The following is a 20,340-nucleotide window of genomic DNA, read 5'->3' as shown; positions in this document are numbered from 1 at the left end:
ACCATCTCTGGAACCCACCACCAGGGATTATTTACCTCCCAACTCTTCCCGCCTTTCACAAAACCGTTCCCTCTGTGACTACCTGGACAGGTCCACGCCCCCTACTACACACCCTCACATCCTGACACCTTCCCCTGCAGGAATTGCAAAACCTGCGCCTACACCTCCTCAAACACCTCCATCCAAGGGCCTAAAGCATCCTTCCACATTCATCGAAGTTTTACCTGCACATCCACCAATGTCATTTATTGTATCCGTTGCTCCAGATGCGGTCTCCCTACATTGGGGAGACTGGACGCCTACTAGCAGAGCGCTTTAGGAAACACCTCTGGGATTCCCACACCAATCAACCACACTGCCCTGTGGCCCAACATTTCCACACCCCGTCCCACTCTGCCGAAGACATGGAGGTCCTGGGCCTCCTTCACCGCCGCTCCCTCACCACCAGACGCCTGGAGGAAGAATGCCTCATCTTCCGCTTTGGAGCATTTCAACCCCAGGTCATCAATGTGGACCCAACAGTTTCCTCATTCCCCTTCCCCTACCTCACCCCAGTTCCAAACTTCCAGTTCAGCACTGTCCCCATGTCTTGTCCTACCTGCCTATCTTCGTTTCAAAGTATTCACTCCACCTTCCCCGACCTATCACCTTCATCCTCTCCCCACTTCACCTATTGTACACTCTGCTACTTTCTACCCACTACCACCCTCCTCTCATTTAAGTCTCCACTCTTCAGGCTCCGTGCCTGTCCTCCTGATGAAGAGCTTTTGCCTGAAACGTGGCTTTTACTGCTTCTCGGATGCTGCCTGAACTGCTGTGATCTTTCCAGCACCACGCTTATTTAGAATCTGGTTTCTAACATTGCAGTCATTGTTTTTGCATTTAAAGAACAAATGAACTTGGAAAATGGGCAGCGTCTTCACAGTTGTCAGCCAAAAGTCAGCATAACAACACTTTCTCGTCCGTGGTGGTTCCATTCAACCTGCCTACTCAGCTGCTACATGGTGTCAAGTAACAGAATTGCTAATGTGTATGTCAGCTAAAGTTTGTATCCTCAGCAGCGTGCAATATGTGTAATAAAATCACTCCAGTCATGCAATAGGTATGGTGGCAGAAAACTAATATGTGGACTGTCAGCATTATGCAAAATATGTGTTGTCTGCGGTAATACGATGCATTTTGTGGTAGAACTGCTTTTTGTATGTTTAACATTGTGAAAACAGGGTAATGTACACAGGCAGACAATGGCGAATGTGGGAGACTGATACGTGAACATTCAGTTGTGGAACCTATGTATTTATCCATGAGCCGACCAAGAAATACTGGATCATTACCAGTCTTTGCAGGAAAACAATGCAGCCTGTGGTGAGCTCAGAAAGAGGGATTATAGCCTTTGTACCGGCGAACTCCATGTTCGAGGCGAATATTTCACGGACTGATCAACTAGCTAGAATAATCAGTGATTAGTACCACCACTAACCCCCGCAGCCCCACTTCACCGAACATAAAATATAGAACGTTGTACATAGAAGATTGAACATTTAACGCTGTCGAGGCCCTTTAGCTGTCGATGTTGCGTGACCTGTGAAACCAATCAAAAGCCCATCTAACCTACACTATTCCAATATAATTCATATGTTTATCTATTTACCATTTAAGTGCACTTAATGTTGGCCAATCCACGACTGTTGCAAGCAGGTCATTCCACGCCCTTACTACTCTCTCAATAAAAACACTACCGTGGCATCTGAACAATATCAATCAGACCTCAAATTAAATCTGTGTTGCCTCGTCCGAGCCATCACATTCAAAGAAAAAACGCTTTCAATGTCCACTATAGAATCCCTGAACATCTTGTGGGCCTCTATGACGTCGCCTCTTATCGTATTTTTTTAGTCTCTGACGAAAAGAGTCTAATGTCTCTCAGCGTTTCCTCATAAGACTTTCCCTTAATACTCAGTAACATACTGGTAAATCTCTTCTGCACAACTTTCCCATGTTTCTACATTCTTCCAACAATGCAAGTGCCCCTGAGTTTTGTACAACTGCACCAGGACATCATGGCTCAGAAACTCAAACGCTCTACGAAAATAAAATCTTAAGACACACTGTACGCCTTATTTACCAACCTTATCAGCCTGAGTAAAAGTCAGGACTGCAGATGCTGGAGATCATAGTCGAAAAGTGTGGTGGTGGAAAAGCACAGCTGGTCAGGCAACATCCGAGATGCAAGAAGAGTCGACGTTTAGGGCGTAAGTCCTGTATCTGCAACCTTATTCCTGATGAAAGCCTTCTCCCATTAAGGCAAATTGTCCTGTTCCTCAAAAGCTGCCGAACTGCTTGTGACCTTTCAGAACCACACTTATGAACCTGGGTGGCAACTTTCAGAAATCTATTTGCACGGATATCGACACGTCTCTGGTCATCCACACTACCCAGGGTATTAGCATTAGCCCAGTACGCTCCATTCCTGTTTCTCGTTCCTAAATCTCCACATTATTCTCCATTCAACATCTCTCAGCCTGGCTTTCCAACTTTCTCTATCCCTCTATCACTATCAACGTCCTTGCACACTGTCCGCACCTCTATCTAGTCTATGGCTATCGTCAAGTTTACTAACTCATCCTGCTTCCCCTGATCCAGGTCATCCACAAAACCAGCAGTCTTCTTAAAGCAGATGCTTGCGGTATACCAGTACGAAATGAACTCAAGTATTCAGGAAACATGAGAAGTGAATTCTCAGGAAGGAGCAAATGAGAGAGCTAAGAAGAGCCAGGAGTGGAGATGAGATGTTTTGTTTTATCATCGAGGCAATTTCTGATGCAAACTGCAAAACCACATTTAACCCCATGCCTCTGTATTTCTGCAATAGCCTCCTATGGAAAACCTTATCAAACGCTTTACTGATTTCCACGTGCACCGCGTTAACGGTTTTAGCCTCGTCCATCAGTTTCGTCACCTTCTGAAAGTTCTCAATAAGGTTTGTGAGACACGACCTACCCTTCTCAAAACCGTGTTGACTATCCCTATTCAATTATTTACTTTGTAGATTATTGTAATTCCCATTTCATACAATCGGATCACATCTTTTTCCTGAAGAGAAGTAAGATTTGCTGGCCCATAATTACCAGTGTCTAAACGCCTTCTTGATCAAGGGAACAACATTTGATATCCTGCAGACTTCTGGTAGTATTCGCAGAGATAATGACGACATGGAGATCAAAGCTAAATGTTAAGAAGTCTTTTCACTAGCTTCCCAAAAATCTTTAGACAAATTCATTTGACCCTGTTGACATACCAATGTTTTCACTTTCGAGAATTGCTAACACCGCCTCTTGAAGAAGCTTAATCCCATCTCTTCCCGCCGAAAACATTGTCTTATTCCTGTGTGAATAATGACGGAAAGTATTCACTTAGCTCCTCTCCAATCTGTTTGGACTCCACGCAAAACTTTCCTCTACTTTCTTAATAGTCCTTAATCCTACCTTGTCACTCTTTTGTTACTGACATATCAATAGAAAGCTTTCGGGTTTTCACTGATCCTCCTTGCCAAAAGAGTTCTCATCTGTCCTCTTGTTTTTTCTCAGCTCTCTTTTTCGATCATTTCGGGCTAACTTGCAACCAATACGCCTTTACTGAGCTTTCTCATCTTTGTACGAGTTTCATTGTTACACTTGACAAGGGATTCCAATTCTTCTATCAACCACGGCTTCATCACTCGACGACTTCTTCTGAGCCTGACAGCTATATACTTATCATGGAGACGCGGTTGCTTGAGTGAGCTTCATATTTCAACTGTGCGTATCTCCTGCAGTCTCCTTCACGTGCTATGCCTCCGTTTTCTCGCCTCATCGCATCAGAATTGATTTTTCCCACAGCGGAAGTTCTTGCCCTGCAGTATATATTTTTTCCTTCCCACTGGTAAACTAAATGTGCACATCTACCTTAAAATCTAACAAACGGTCTGTTTTACTGTCCATTACCAAGTGCAATTATTCGTTGCTTGTTGGCCGATATGCAAACTGTGCAATTAAGCACTCTGCATAATCTCAAAAAAGCTGACCCATCGAAGGCATTCCAAATAAAGTGTTCCCAATCAATATTTGGAAAGCTTAAATTCCCCCTTGACAAAAACTTCGAACTTTCTCTCCTATCCAGAATCCTCTTTGCAATCCTTTCTACCTCATCTGTCGAACTATTTGAAGGCCGATATCAATCTGCCAAGAGTGTAAAATTTCCGATCCTGTTTTTTAAACAAAATCAGCCAAACTCCCTCTGGAGACGAATCCTCATCAAACGTCTTTTCTGCCTCTGTAATGCTGTCCTTGACGAATAATGGCACGCCTTCCCTGATCTACTGAAACATATAAACATTGAAACCTGTGGCCATTCTTATCCCTTCTCTCTACATGTCCCCGAAATGTCCACAACATCGAACGCCAGGAACCAACCAAATACAGCAAGATCACCAACCTTCTTCCAGGCGCTCCTGCCATTCTGGAATGAGATGGGTGAATCACTTCCTGGAATGGAAATGTTTCTGTCAATTGTTTCCATCTCCCGGATTTTAAACTGATGTCATCAGGCAAAATGAATATCCAGTTGATTGTCTTCACAGTGTTACTCGTAAAAGCATACCAAAAGAAGGCAAGTGCCTGAGGGATTTTGTGATGCCAGGAAAGTGCCCCAGTCTTCTATCCAGGAGAACTGGGTTCAGATCCCTGCTTCGTCATCACACTGAGGAAGCAAAAAGAAACGACATTATTAAGTTTGCATTGTTTTCTTCAGAAATAAGAATGCTTGCTGTTTACTGGATATAATTGTCATGGAGTAAAGGAAATACAGCCGATGTTTAAACTCATTGAAATTCTGCAGGGAATGATGCGGAATGTACGTTGAAAGAGATTGGGGGATTAAGCTGACGCAATCAGCTGTCTTTTCGCGATAGTTCTAATTGGACTTGACTATTCGATTGCATGTCTGTTCCAATGTTGAATTGCTTTTTTGACTGAGCATTTAGGTCGTCACAGGCTTAGTCGACTGATAGGATTTTTTTTCACTAATTGAAAAAATAGTTAGTCCAAACGGAGGAAAAACAATAAATAGGTATTAACTAACGAGAGATGGCTGTTCAGACCATGTGCTGTCGCTGTGTGATGTGGGAAATGGCTAATCACATAGCGGACTGCAGTGGCCACATCTGCAAATGTGTGTGTTTTTTTGTTCGAAGTACAGTTAATAAGTTTGCAAATGACACCAAAATTGGATGTGTAGTGGACAGCGAATAGGGTTACCTCAGATTATAACAGGATCTGGATCAGATGGGCCATTGTGCTGAGAAGTGGGAGATGGAGTTTAATTCAGATAAATGCGAGGTGCCGCATTTTGGGAAAGCAAATTTTAGCAGGACTTATACACTTCATGATAAGGTCCTAGGGAGTGTTGCTACCAAAAGAGACCTTGGAGTGCATATTCGACTTGAAAGTGGAGTCGCAGGTAGATAGGTTAGTGAATAAGGTGTTTGGTATGCTTTCCTTTATTGGTCCGAGTACTGAGTACAGGAATTGGGAGATCACGTCGCGTACGGTACGGACATTGTTGGAATGTTGCGTGCAATTCTGGTCTCATTCCTATTGGAAAGATATTGTGAAACTTGAAAGGGTTCAAAAAAGATTTACATGGATGTTGCCAGCGTTGGAGAATTTGAGCTATATTGAGCTAAATATGCTGCGGCTGTTTTCCCTGGAACGTCAGACGTCGAGGGGTGACCTTATAGAAGTTTACAATATTATGAAGGGCATGGATGGGATAAATTGAGAAAGTCTTTTCCCTGGGATCGGGGAGACCAGAATTGGATGGCATAGATTTAGGATAAGAGGGGAAGATATTGGGATACCTAAGCGGCAACCTATTCATGCAGAGGGTGGTACGTGTATGGAATGAACTGCAAGAGAATGTGGTGAAGGCTCGTGCAATTGCAACATTTAAGAGGTATCCGGATGGATCTATGTTTAGGAAGGGTTTGGAGGGATATGGGCCTGGTGCTGGCAGGTGGGACTGATTTGGTTGGGATAACTGGTCGGCGTAGACAGGTTGGACTGAAGGGCCTATTTCCATGCTGTACATCCCTATGACTCTATGACTCTTTGATAAAATGGAGTCTGAGCATCAAACCCTGCGGCACATCCGGAGCTGAAGAAGGACCTGGACATTTTGTTTCAGGCCGCTGGCATTTCTGGTAGCAGAAGTATCACAAACACTGTCAGTAGCCAGGAACAGCACGGTGTGGCTACAACTGAGGCAGGTGAGGGCTTCATTTAAAGGAACTTTTGCTCTAATTGTTAGGAGACAAGAATCAGACAGACTCTAAGGAGATACAATATGGCCAGGAAGGAACAGAGAAATGGATTCAGGAGTGTTAGAAGCAAGCAACAAATCGCTTTAGCTGGAAGGATTGAGGAAATCGCTAAGGCATTCTATACTTATGTGAGAAAAAGATTGAGAGTGGAACGCATCAGGGACAGTGGAGAGGACTTGTGCCTGGACTTGGTGGAGTTAGGGGATGCAAGTAATGATTTATTTGTTCCGTCAGTATTCACATCTCAGAGGGATATTGACGTTCGTGAGGACAGCGTGAAACAGGCTCATATGCTTGAGCAGGTTGATGATAAATGGGAGATGTGATACAAAATTTTCAAACATAAAGATAGATAAATCCCCTGGTCCAGAGTTGATACACCCAAGTTTTAAAGAAAGGAGGGAAGAGATTGCGTTGCCTTTGGCGATGATATTTCCTTCTTTCTACGCTATGGAGTTGTGCCATATGAGGGGAAGATGGAAAATGTCATTCTCTTGTTCAACAATGTGAGTATGGATAACCTTATATCTGTGGTGGCTGAATTATTGGAGAGGATTTTGTGAGACAGGATTTAACAATGTTGAAACCATAGTTGAAATAGATATAGACAGCAGACTTTGTGAGGCCCAGGTCAAACCTCACAAGCCTTAAAGTGTTCTGTGAGCATGTGACAAAACACATTGTTGAACGTGCAGTTCTGCATCTGTTGTATTTGGAATTTATGAGCTTTTTGATAATTTTCCCATGGTAGGCTCATTCAAAGGGTTAGGGGCGTGGGATACTGGATCAAATGTCTGTCTCGGTACAGAATTGACTGACTGTAGAAGACAGGTTGTTATTGTACATGGAAGATATGCAGCTCGTTGACCATTTCTGCTCCGCAGTGATTTGGTCTGCGTCCTGTGCTCTTTGTGATGTTTATACATGATTTGAACGAGGATGTGGAAGGATTGGCGAGTAAATCTGCCAATGGTAAAATGTCTTTTGAATTGGTGTATTGTGTGGGGGGAATTTGTTGGTCACAACGGGACATTCATAGAATGCAGAGCTAAGCTGAGAAGTGACAGATCGAGTTCAACGCCTGAAAGTGTGAAATGCTTCATTTTGGAAGTTCGAATTTGAGTGTACAAAAAAATAGGGTGAAAGGCAGCATGCTTGGAAGTGGAGGGACAGAGAGATTTTGGCATCCATGTTCATTCATTCCTCATAGTTGCCAATAAGTTTGATGGGGAAGTAAAGAAGATGTATGGTAGACAATCTTTCATGATTTGGGGTTTTGTGTTGAACAGCCTTGAGGTTATGCTGCAGCTACAAAGAGACCTGTTAAGATGACATTTGGAATATTGTGCTCAGTTCTGTTCATCTCGTTACAGCAAGAATGTATAAGCTTTCGAGAGGACGCAGAGAGAGTTTTAAAACAATGCTGCCCGGACTGGAGGGCTTGTCTTACGAAGAATGTTTGATGCAGTTGTGGTTTTTAACGAGGAGAATAGACAGATGAGAGGTGACTTGGTTTCGATGTGCAAGATGATAGGAGGTACAGAGAGAATGAATTGTCAGAGAGTGTTTCACGGGTAGAAATGCTAATCGCAAATTGGCACAATTATAAGGTAATTACAGGACGGTTTAGACTAAATGCCACAGTCCGGTTGTTTGCACAGAGAGGAATGATTGCGTGGAATGTATTGGCAACGTCGATGCTGGAGTCGGACACATTAGGGACATTTCATCGACTGGTGGACAGACACATGAATGGTCGTACATTAAAGGGTATTTCGGTTCCCTGGATCTTAGAATTGGATAAATGTTCGTCAGAACATCGACGGCTGAATTGTCTGTAGTCTGCTACACTGTTCTGTGTGCTATTCTCCATGTTCAGCTGTTAACGTTGATCAACATGTGTGGGGTACATGCTCCCCACCTGGATGAGTAGAAAAGATGAAGGATGGATTTGGCAGTAGAATACGGCACTGTTGGAAAGAACGAAATTCAAGTCGGAGAGCAGAAAGACAGGTGAAATGGTTTAAATTAGAAAATACAAGTAAGTTTTCTGATTGCACTAAAATAGGCAGTCTAGTGGACAGTGACAAAGGTTATCATGAATCGCTGCAAGACCTTGATCATCTCGAGGTGAGTCGAGAAATGGCAAATGGAATTTAATGTCGATAAATGTCAGATCTTACATTTCAGAAAGTAACATCATAGTTGGAGTTGCATGGTCAATGGCAAGGCCTTATGGTTGCACTGGGACAGGGAGATCTTGGAGTTCAGGTTCACATTCTTTGAATGTGGATTCACAGTTTGACAAGACAGTTAAGAAGACTTTTGATACACAAGCCTTCATCAGTCAAGACTTCCCTTTTCTAAGTTGGGAAGATTTGTTTCAGTTCTTTTCAACATTGGTGAGTCTACACCTGGAGTATTGTGTTCACTTTTGGTCGTCTTGTTTTCGAAACGACGTTATTAAACTGGAAAGAGTGAAGAATCGGGACTACCTGGACTCACTGTTCTGGGTTATGGGAAAAAGCTTGGATATCCTTTCTTCTCAGTGCAGGAGACTGTCGGGAATCACATACATATGAAAAGATCACGGAACAGGTGAATGCACTTGGTCCTTTATGCTTGCTTCGGGAATCGAGGACTGCAGGGAATCAGCTTAAGATTAGATGGGAAAAAGTTAAAGGCAACCTGAGGAGCAACCTTCTTACACAGACGGTGGGACACTTGTGAAATGAACTGGTAGCAGGAGAAAGTCAAGCTGGTACATTGGAAACATTTAACACAAATGAATGGAAATTATGGAAATAGAAGTTTCGGGCCAAGTGTAGGAATCAGCAAAGACGGATACTTTGACCTGCATGGACTACTTTGGGCCAAAGATCCTGTCTTAATGCCGTAGCACTCTATGACTCCCTGACTTTCTGCCAGTTGAAGGGGCTTCTAAGTAAAAGAAAGCGATAGTATTCTTAATAAGCAGTATTTAGAGAATCGCATGGTGCTTTGCATTTCCAATGCCAGACGCGGGACATCCTCGACAGGTTAGGAAGGATATTGAAGTGCAAGCGTGAGTATACATTTGTTCTGATCTATGTCTGTTCAAAAAACATTCGCAGGACTAGGAAAGAAGAACTGTTCAGACATTATCAGGAGCTCGGATCCAAGTTCACAAACAGATCCTCAACGGGCATATTTGAGAATATCTGCCCAAGTCATTCATGTATTAGCATAGAGACACGAGAATGAGATGTGTAATTTGGCGCCAATAAAGCAGAGCAGGAAAGAGGAGTTCCTTTTCATAAGGCACTGGCATCAACATTGGCACATGAGGGATTTATACCCTTGCGACTTTCTCAAGTAGAGTATAGTTGAGGCAATATTCGGGCGAATAGAGTAGATAGTGTGCTCAACACGGTTTCAAACTCGGAAGTGGTGCAAAGAGGAAATCTCCAAGAAATCTAATAAGCAATGGGCTGCAAAGCCGCAGACAAACAGCTTCGACGATTGTTCGTGCATTGAAAGAAAAGAGGAAATCAAACAACGGAGAATCAGGAAAGCTCAAAATCTCTACTGCACAAAGTGGAACAGAAAGGTTGCATTAGGCAGGAATGAAATCTCAAAAATACTGGATAAATGAATGGCGATGAGAAGAGGGATTGTCAATACAGGACTGAACGTGTTGTGTCTGATTACATGCAGGATAAGGAAATGAGCTGGCAGAACAAAGTGAGGACTGCAGACACTGGAGATCGGAGCTGAGAATGTGTTGCTGGAAAAGAGCAGCAGGTCAGGCAGCATTCAAGGAGCAGGAGATTCGACGTTTCAGAGAACACCTCAGGGCCACCCGGACCAACCAACCCAACCACGCCGTGGCTCAACGCTTCAACTCCCCCTCCCACTCCACCAAGCACATGCAGGTCCTTGGACTCCTCCATCGCCACACCATAGCAACACGACGGCTGGAGGAAGAGCGCCTCATCTTCCGCCTAGGAACCCACCAAGCACGAGGGATGAACTCAGATGTCTCCAGTTTCCGCATTTCCCCTCCCCCCACCTGGTCTCAGTCAAATCCCTCGAACTCAGCACCACCTTCCTAACCTGCAATCTTCTTCCTGACCTCTCCGCCCCCACCTGCACTCCGGCCTATCACCCTCATCTTGACCTCCTTCCACCTATTGCATTTCCAACGCCCCTCCCCCAAGTCCCTCCACACTCCCTTTTATCGTAGCCTGCTGGACACACTTTCTTCATTCCTGAAGAAGGACTCATGCCCGAAACATCGACTCTCCTGCTCCTTAGATGCTCCTGACCTGCTGCGCTTTTCCAACAACACATTCTCAGCAATGGGCTGGTGGAGCTGATCGCAATTATCAGATATGATGTCGGGGGCATCATGGAGACGTGTCTATATAGGAAGCAAGACTGGGAGCTAAATATCCAAGGATATATGCCTTATCATAAGACTGGAAGATGTACAGGGAGTTTCTAGAAAACGTCTTTGTAAATAAAATAAAATTAATTCCATGTCAATGAACGAAATATGGCCAGACGATGTAGAATCTATGTGGGTAGAATTGAGGAACTGTAAAGGTGAATAAAATGTGAGTCATGCACCGGCCTCCAAACAGCCCCCAGGCTGTGTGCATAAGGTAGACTGAGAGACAAAAAGGGCTCGTAAGAAAAGAATGTTTACTAGTGATCATGGGGCATTTCATTTTGCAGGTGTACTGGTAAATTCAGGTTTCTGGTGGATCGAAACAGTAAGAATTTCTGCAATATCTAACGAACGGCTGTTTGGAGCATCTTATGATGAGGCCCACCAGCAAGGAGACAATTCTGGATTTTGTGTTGTGCAATGAAGCAGACTTGGTAGGGAAGCTTAAAATGAAGGAAGCCTCAGGAGGCAATGACCATAACATGATAGAATATGCTCTGCAATTTTCTAGGTACTTTAAATCAGATGCAACTGTTCTACTGTCGAATACAGGCAAACACAGAAGCGTAACGGAGGAGCTCACCATAAGTCACTGTGAGAGGAATCAGGCAGGAAATACAGTGGAACGGCACGGGCAGAAGTTTTAGGATATAATTCGGCAGACACAGCAAATGTTCATCGCGAAGGAATGGAAGCACACTAAAGGGAGAATGAGACTTACATGGCTGACCACGTCAGTCAGGGAGAGCAGATACGTAAAGGAGCAAGCACATCATGCGGCAAAGGACAGTGGGAAGCCAACAGAATGGAAAGCTGAGAAACGACTTTCCTGCTCTTCAGATGCCGACTGATCCTCTGTGTTTTTCCAGCACCACTTTATTCTTGACCGACATCAGCAGAGGACAATGAACAAAGAAATAAGATGTAGGGAGATTCAATATGTAAAGCAAGACTATAATACTAAGGAAGATTGCAGGGGTTTATTTCCATTCAGAAAGGGAAAATGAGACACAACTGCTGGAAATCATGATGGAGAAATGGCAATGAGTCCCAAAGAAACGGCTAAAGAAATCCATGAGTCGTTTCTGTCAGTCTTCACGGTGGAACACAAGATTAGATTACTTACAGTGTGGAAACAGGCCCTTCGGCCCAACAAGTCCACACCGACCCGCCGAAGCGTATACCACCCAGACCCATACTCCTACATTCACCCCTGACATAACACTACAGGCAATTTATCATGGCCAATTCACCTAACCTGCACGATTTTAGATTTTGGGAGGAAACCAGTTCACCCGGAGGAAACCCACACAGATACGGGGAAAATGTGCAAACTCCACACAGTCGCCTGAGGCGGGAATTGAACCCGGGTCTCTGGCGCTGTGAATCAGCAGTGCTAACCATTGTGCCACCCACTGTGCCACCCACAAGTGAAATCCAAAAGATTCTAGACAGCTTGGGTCAGAAATGAGTATGGTGATCATCATCAAGGAGAAGGTGCCAGATCAACTGAAAGTCGGAAAGTGATAAATCAGCTGATTCATATCGGCTGCAAACATAGGGGTCTGACAGAGACACCTGAAGAGATAATTGGACTTTCAGTAGTTAAGTTTCTGGTACCACTGGGGTTAGGGAGGGTCGCAGAAGACGGCAAAATGGTAATTTAATTACCTCATGTAACAAAGGAATATAGCAAAACATGGGAAATTATAGGCCGATTTGTTTGACTTCAGTTGTTTTTCAGATTTTGGAGTTAAGTGTGAAAGATGAGATTACTGAATACTTTAGAAGTGCATGTTGAAGTAGGCAAAATGAGCAATTGCTTCATCAAAGCAATCTCAGGCTAACAAAGCTGTTAAAATACTTAGAGGAGGAACGAGCAAATTAGACTGAGGGGTGCCAATGAATGTCATCTAAATCGATTTCGAGGAGGCATTTATCAGGTGCTGCACAGGGAACTGCTGAGTAATATGTTGTGAGAGACAATGTAACAGCATGTTTCGATGTTTTCCTGTTTCTCAGCAGTAGGATAGTGGAGACAACAAGGGTCCGTCTGCGGAATAAAGCCAATGGTTGATGGCATTCTAGAAGGGTCAGAGTTGGGAACACAACTTTTCACTTTATATGGTAATGATCTGCGAGAAGGATCTGACGGATTTTGGCTGGTTTGCAGATGATCCAAAAATAGGTGGAGGGGCAGGTGGTACTGAGAAGGCCGGGATGCCGCAGAAATATTTCCACAGTTTATAAGACTTGACAAATGAAATACAATGTGGGACAGTGTGAGGACATGCCGTTTAGTAGAAACAGTGAAGGCATGCACTACTTTAACACTAGGGATAAAATTCAAAATCAGGCGCACAAGCATCTTGGGAATCCTCATCCAGGATTCTCTTAAGGTAAACTTGCATGTTGAGTCCGTAATTAGGAAGTCAAATGCAAAGTCGTAATTCATCTCGAGAGGATTGAATACAAAAGCAGGCATGTACGTTTGAGGTTTTATTAGGATCTGGTCAAACCATACTTACTGTATTGTGAGCAATTCAGGGCTCTACACCTCAGGAAGGATGCATTGACCCTGGAGTGGGATCGGTGGGTGGACACGAGAATAATGTCAGAAATGAAAGGCTTAACATATGAGGAAAGATTGTCGACAGTGGGATTATATGCGGTGAAGTTTAGACGAAAGTGGGTGGATAGGATTGAAATGTTCAGAATATTGAATGGCCTGGATAGAATAGAGGTTGTGAAGGTGTTTCCATTGGCAGGAGAGATGAAGAAACGGGGGCACTGACACTGTCACGATTTGTAAAGGAGGTTGGATCCCACTTTCCCCCCTCTCTCTCACTCTATCCCTCTCTCTCTCACTCTCTTTTGTTCTCCATTGCAGGGAAGCAGGCAGGAACATGACGCAGCTCAAAAGGTTTCCACTCGAGCCCCGGGAAGACGAGGGTAAAGTGCAATAATGAAGGCATGGTGAGTGTTTTAGCAAGTGTTTTCCCGACGGTTGTTCGAAAATTCCCCGAGAGATTACAATCATGGTCGGTTTTGTGGGCGAAATCTACCAAATATCAATGACAGTGATGAGTGATTTTGTCCGCTTCATTTCACATCCCTGTATCAATCGTCAAAAGAATTGCGCTGCCCTTCTCTCTTCCCATAGTCCTTTATCAATCTCCAAACTAATCTGCCTGCTCAGCTCTCTCCGTATAGCCCTGCATCATTTACCAAAATGAAACCTCCTATTCGTGGTGATCTTATTTCCTTTCTTCTATCCTTTTCTCTCTCTCTACTCGTGCTCTGTCCACATCCTGCCACTTTGGTCTCTCTCTGCCTCTCTCTGTATCTCTCTCTCTCTCTCTCTCTCTCTCTGACTCGATCTCTCTCTAAGTTTCTCTCTCTATTTTGCTCATTCCCCCACACCCTTCGCTCTCTCTCTCGCCTTCTTTCCTCCCGCCCATTGCTGTCACCCTCTGTCACACCTTCTGACACTGTGACATTTCCTTTCATGTTGTCCTTACACTCTGCTCTTCCCCCATCATTGCTTGGAACCTTCTGTCACTCGCAAACCCATCAGTCTCACTTGCTTACTGCCACACCTCCCGAGTTGCTCTCGCCCTCTGCCTGCCGTCACCTGCTGTCCCTCTCTGCTACCCCGTTTCACCCCCAACCTATTGCTCTCACAGTCTGCCTTCATCCCACAACCGCAAACCCCGCAGTTGCTCTTGTGCTCTGCGCCCCTCCCCAATCGCTGTCGACCTCTGCCCGCCCTCCGCTGCCATCGCTGTCTCTCCCTGATAACCCCGTTCACACGCCATCCCCCACAAATCCTGTTTCCCTCACACTGTGCTCCGCCCCTCAGTCCTCTAGTGCTGGGTCCCCCTAATGTTCGCATGCTCTGCCCTACCCCAGAACCATCCACCCGTTGTTCTTCCCCTCTCCAATCCACACTGGCAAGCTCTGCAACATCCCCCCACCCACATCCCCAATCCGCCACACGCCTGACCCTGCCTCGGAGCAGCATTGTTTTGCTGACACAAACTTGGTGGGTGAAAGGGCCTCTTAAATACCATCTGATCCACATGGGACCTATCACATATCAGTTGTGGATACATACTTATGCAAGGACTATTGTGTGACTATAGCTCGAATACATGTACACACCCTCACACTCTCACATTCTCTCACTGTCAGTCACGCGCACTCTCTCATTCTCTGACCTTCCCTGTCTGTGATTGTACAGGAACTCACTCTGAGGAATTCACTCACTCCAGATTGCCTTGTGATGTCAGAACATCGGAAAAAGCCCGCCGATCATCAGGGCAAGATCTTCCTGCATGTCCGTGGCGTGAAGAGAAACTCATTCCTCGACCAGTGAGTGGTGAGTCAGCGCAGAGGGAGGAGATCTGGGTGGGGCATGGGCAAAACAACAGTGCACCGTTCAGAACAGGCCCGAACAGCAGAGGGGCACCGTTAGTGACACTTTCTGTCTGATAGCCACTCGGAAAGAGTGATCAGATTGTATATCTATGGATAAATGGAATGTTGAACAAAGATACTGTGCAGTTGTGTGTCAATTGCAAATACGAAACTCTCAGACAGATTCCAATTTGGAACTCACTTTTGAGTATTTGTTATTTTATAGAAATCACCTCTCCGCCTCTCAGTTACGTTCTACTGTGTAACACACACCCCAGTGAAATGGTCTGGTGTTTACAGGACACAGAAGGATGAGGCCCTTTGTCCCAGCACATTTGTGTCGGTAGTGCTGCCCTTCCAAACAAATCCCATCTGGCCGCACATTATCCCTTTACCCCCTGTCTTTTCATATGTTTGTCCAAATGCCTCTTAGTCGTTGCGATCATATCTGATTATCACACCTTCCCCGCTTTTAGGGTCCAGGCACTGAAATTCTCGTCATCTCCTTTATACCTTATCTTCTCACCTTCATCCTTTGTTCCGTATTATTTGACACATCCACGTGGGCTAAAGACTGGCTAAATTCCAAATCTCTTCCTCTCATAATTTTATATGTTTCTATCAATTTGTCCCTCAAATTTTGATGCTGTAGTTTGTGCAGGCGAAAGTGAGGACTGCAGATACTAGAGATCAGGATCGAGATTAGAGTGGTGCTGGAAAATCCGAGCAGGTCAGGCAGCATCCGAAGAGCAGGAGGATCGACATTTCAGGCAAAAGCCCTTCATCAGGAATGAGGCAGGGAGCCTCCGGGGTGGAGAGACAACTTGCAGACTTTCCTTTGAGCTAATCTACTTTAATTCAGACAACATCTTGTTAACCGTTTCTTGGCCTCTCTCCAAAGCCTGCACAATCTCACTAGACGCAGTAATCCAAAGGAGGACTAGTTAAAGTTTTATACAACTGAAACATGCGAACTCAAACCCCTGACTGATGAAGGACAGCATGCCATATGCCTTCTTTATCACCTTGTTCACTTGCGTTACCACTTTTCTGAACCACAAGATCCCGCTGGATATCAATGTAATTCAGAGTCCTGCAATGTCCTGTATTTACTATTGCATTTGACTTCCTAAAATCCATCATCTCACACTTTTCCAGGTTAAACTCCACTTGCCATTTTGCTTCTCAATGTTCCAACTGCTCTGTATACTGCTGTATCTTTTGGTGGCCTCCTTACTGTCCGCAAACCTTGCAAATACACTAATCTCACCTCCTGCAATGTTCATCCATAACGAGGAACAATCAGCCAATGTCTCAGCACTGACCCTCACAGAACACCATGTCACAGACCTCCAGGGAGAAAACCAGCCCTCCACAGCTGCAATCTCTTCTGTAATCAAATTAATTTTGTATTCAACTTTCCAACTTGTCCTCGATTCCATTTAAGGCAATCTTCTCATGAGGGGTTATCATGAGGGCCCTTGTAACATTCTATAGTAAAATTAATGCAGACAATATCTACTGATCTACCCTCATTAATCATCGTTGTCACATCCTCAATAAAATAAAATTTGTGAGGCACGGCCTGCCCCGCATAAAGACAGCTCCTACAAACCTTTGCATAAACCAAATCATCCACCGACATTTCCGCCACCTCCAAAAAGACCCCACCACCAGGGATATATTTCCCTCCCCACCCCTTTCCGCCTTCCACAAAGACCGTTCCCTCCGTGATTACCTGGTCAGGTCCACGCACCCTCTACGACACACCCTCCAATCCTGGCCCTTTCCCCTGCCACCGCAGGGGAAAACCTGTGACCACACCTCCTCCATCACCTCTATCCAAGGCCCGGAAGGAGCCTTCCACATCCATAAAAGTTTTGCCTGCATATCCACTAATATCACTTATTGTATCCGTTGCTCCCGATGCGGTCTCCTCCACATTGGGGAGACTGGACGCCTCCGAGCAGAGCGCTTTAGGGAACATCTCCGAGACACCCGCACCTTTCAACCATATCGCCCCGTGGCCAAACATTTCAATACCCCCTCTCTCTCTGCCGAGGACATGGAGGTCCTGGGCCTCCTTCACCACCGCTCCCTCACCACGAGACGCCTGCAGGAAGAACGCCTCATCTTCCGCCTCGGAACACTTCAACCCCAGTTCATCAATGTCGACTTCACCAGCTTCCTCATTTCCCCTTCCCCCACCTCACCCGAGTTCAAAACGTACAGCTCAGCACTGTCCCCATGACTTGTCCATACTTGTCCGATCTGCCTAGTTCCTTTTCCACCTATCCACTCCACCCTCTCCTCCATGACCTATCACCTTCATCTCCTCCCCCACTCTCCCAATGTACTCTATGCTACTCTCTCCCCACCCCCACCCTCCCCTAAGCTATCTCTCCACACTTCAGGCTCACTGCCCTTATTCCTGTTGAAGGGCTTTTGCCCGAAACTTGGATTTTGCTGCTCGTTGGATGCTGCCTGAACTGCTGTGCTCTTCCAGCACCACTGATCCAGAATCTGATTTCTAGCATCTGCAGTCATTGTTTTTATCTCTTTGATTATATCTAATGTCCATTCTTCCCTAAATCTGAAGAAATCCGCCGTCAAAGAACCTTCGCCATTAATTTCCATCCGAGTGGCTAAAGATTTAGATACATCTCATGTACTGTGTTGCCTTCCTCAACAAAGGAACAGCATAGGCTTTTAGCCAGTCTTCTTCGCCTTTGTCTGCTGTTAATGGGGAGACCAAACAAATCTGTCTCAAGGCCCCAGCAATCTCCTCCGTTGCTACCTTCAGTGTTCTGAGTTAGATTCTATCAAGTCTTGGTGACTTAGCTCCCTTAATGTGTTTCAAAAGACGCAATACCGCCACCACAACAATATTGACATTCCCCAGAATATCAACATGTGCCTCCATAATCTTATCAGAATACATGTCTTTCTTCTGAGTGAAAATCAATACAAAGTACTCACCAAAGACCTCTCCATGTTCTCCTCGTTTGTCCTTGAGCAGAACAACCCTTTCCCTCGTTACCCTCTTACCCCAAATCTGTGTATAACATGTCTTGGGCATTGTCTTGAATTCTACTTGCAAAGGCTTTTCCATGAACACTTCCAATAACTTGTTTCAATTCTTTTCCAGAACTTCTCAGGTCGACCTGGATTTCAGTTCGATAAAGCTCAAATTCCCAAACACACATTCATTATTATTTGACGAACGTTTCAACATGTCTCGTCATTCATTGTTGCCAAATCTAACCATTTATATCTTTCATCTTCACAGAAACATGCTAGTTCTGAAATTTGATCAACTGGACTTGAAAAGATTCCCATATATCAGATGTCGATTTACCCTCAAACCGTCACTTGGAGAAGTTTCTCCACTTCTTGCCTCATACAGCTGTAATTAGACTTGCACAAATTTAGCAATTTGACGGAGAAAGCATCTTTTCCTTATCAATAATAATTCTAGAACTTTTAGATATGCGATCATGTCTCCAAAATGCTCCCTCACTGATACCTTTATCACTTAGCCAGGCTCATTCCCCAGTATAACACATGGGACAGCCCCTTAACTACTTGGAAGATCTGCACACGTTTTTAAGGATGCCTCCTGGATACACATATTTCATATCAGCGGCTGGCGCTAACAGAGTCCTAGTCAATATTGGGGAAATTAAAATTGCCCAATACAACAAATCTGTTGTTGAACTGCTTACATATGTGTTCCTCTTACTCCCATCGGCTTTTAGGAGCCCTATCATATAACACCATCACAGTGACTACATCTTTCCTCGTTCTCAGATCGCTTCATATGACCTCGCTAAATGGGTCCTTCAAGATGATTATTCTTGTATCAGCTCTGACATTCTCCTCCATCAGTAATGTTTCGCCCTTCCCCCAACCCATTGCATTACAACCCTTTCTATCTCGCCTAAAGTTTCTAGAACACATAACAGTACAGTGCAGTACAGGCCTGCTGCTCTTCCATGTTGTGCTGGACTTTTATTCTACTCTAAGTTCAGACTATCCTACATGCCCTTCAAGTATTACCATCCATGTGCCTATCCAAGAGTCACATAAATGTATCTGACTCAAAAGCAACTGCTGGCAGCGCATTCCACGCACCCAGCACTCTGAGTAAAGAATCTACCTCTCCTTTAACCTTGTTCCAATTGCCTTAAAATTACAATTCCTCGTGATAGACATTTCCAAAATAGGAAAACCTTTCTGGCTCTCTATTCGATGCACGTCTCTCAACATATTGTACACCTCTACCAAATTATATCTCATCCTTCTTCAATCAAAAAAGCCCTAGCTTCCTCGCCTTTTCTTCTTAATACATGCCCTCCAGTCCAACCAGCATCATGGTAAACTCCTCTGCATCCTCTCTGAAGCTTCCACATCATTCCTATAAACAGGTGACCAGAACTTTAAAGATTATCCACAGTGTGGTCTAAACAGGGCTCTAAAGAGTTACACCATAACTTCGCGACTCTTACACTCCTTCCCCCCAAATGAAAGCCGTCATACCTTACACTTTCTGAAGAACCCAAATCTTGGCAGCCGTATAGATGTAGTATATGGATGGAAGGCAGATTTCCGTAATGGTATAGGCTGAGCACCCTAACTTTTGTAGCTTCTTGCAGTCTGAAACAAAGAACGAGCACTTTGGAATCAGTTCAGAACGACTGGAGATGGAGATTCAAAACCCAGGAAGTCGCTCCATTTGCAGTGAATTTAGCATGCCCTGGGACCTCTTTTCAGAGGGTACCACAGAATGTGTCTGTGTTTGAGGACTCCATAGGATTAGTAGAATAAAGGCTTTTATTTTACCATCCACTGTCTAGGCCCTGCAGTCACTGCAATCAAGTTGTCCAGAGACTTCAATCTTGAAAAGATGCACATATATGTTCAATTTTACAGAAATTGAATGCATTATATGGTTGTACCACGTTATCATCCAACGCTCCATCGGTCAGTTTTGAAAGTAGCTGCTGCCATAAACAAGGTACATGATTGAAGAAGAGATTCAATTCTTGAACAAGAAAAATGACAGACGTGATAACTACAATGTGGGGTTCTCACGTTACAAACTAAGAGGCATTGCTCCCAGCTGTGTACA

Source organism: Hemiscyllium ocellatum (assembly GCF_020745735.1).
Source record: "Hemiscyllium ocellatum isolate sHemOce1 chromosome 41 unlocalized genomic scaffold, sHemOce1.pat.X.cur. SUPER_41_unloc_19, whole genome shotgun sequence".
Classification (NCBI taxonomy): Eukaryota; Metazoa; Chordata; class Chondrichthyes; order Orectolobiformes; family Hemiscylliidae; genus Hemiscyllium; species Hemiscyllium ocellatum.
The sequence above is the reverse complement of the archived record's forward strand: the minus strand, read 5'-3'. Positions refer to the sequence as shown.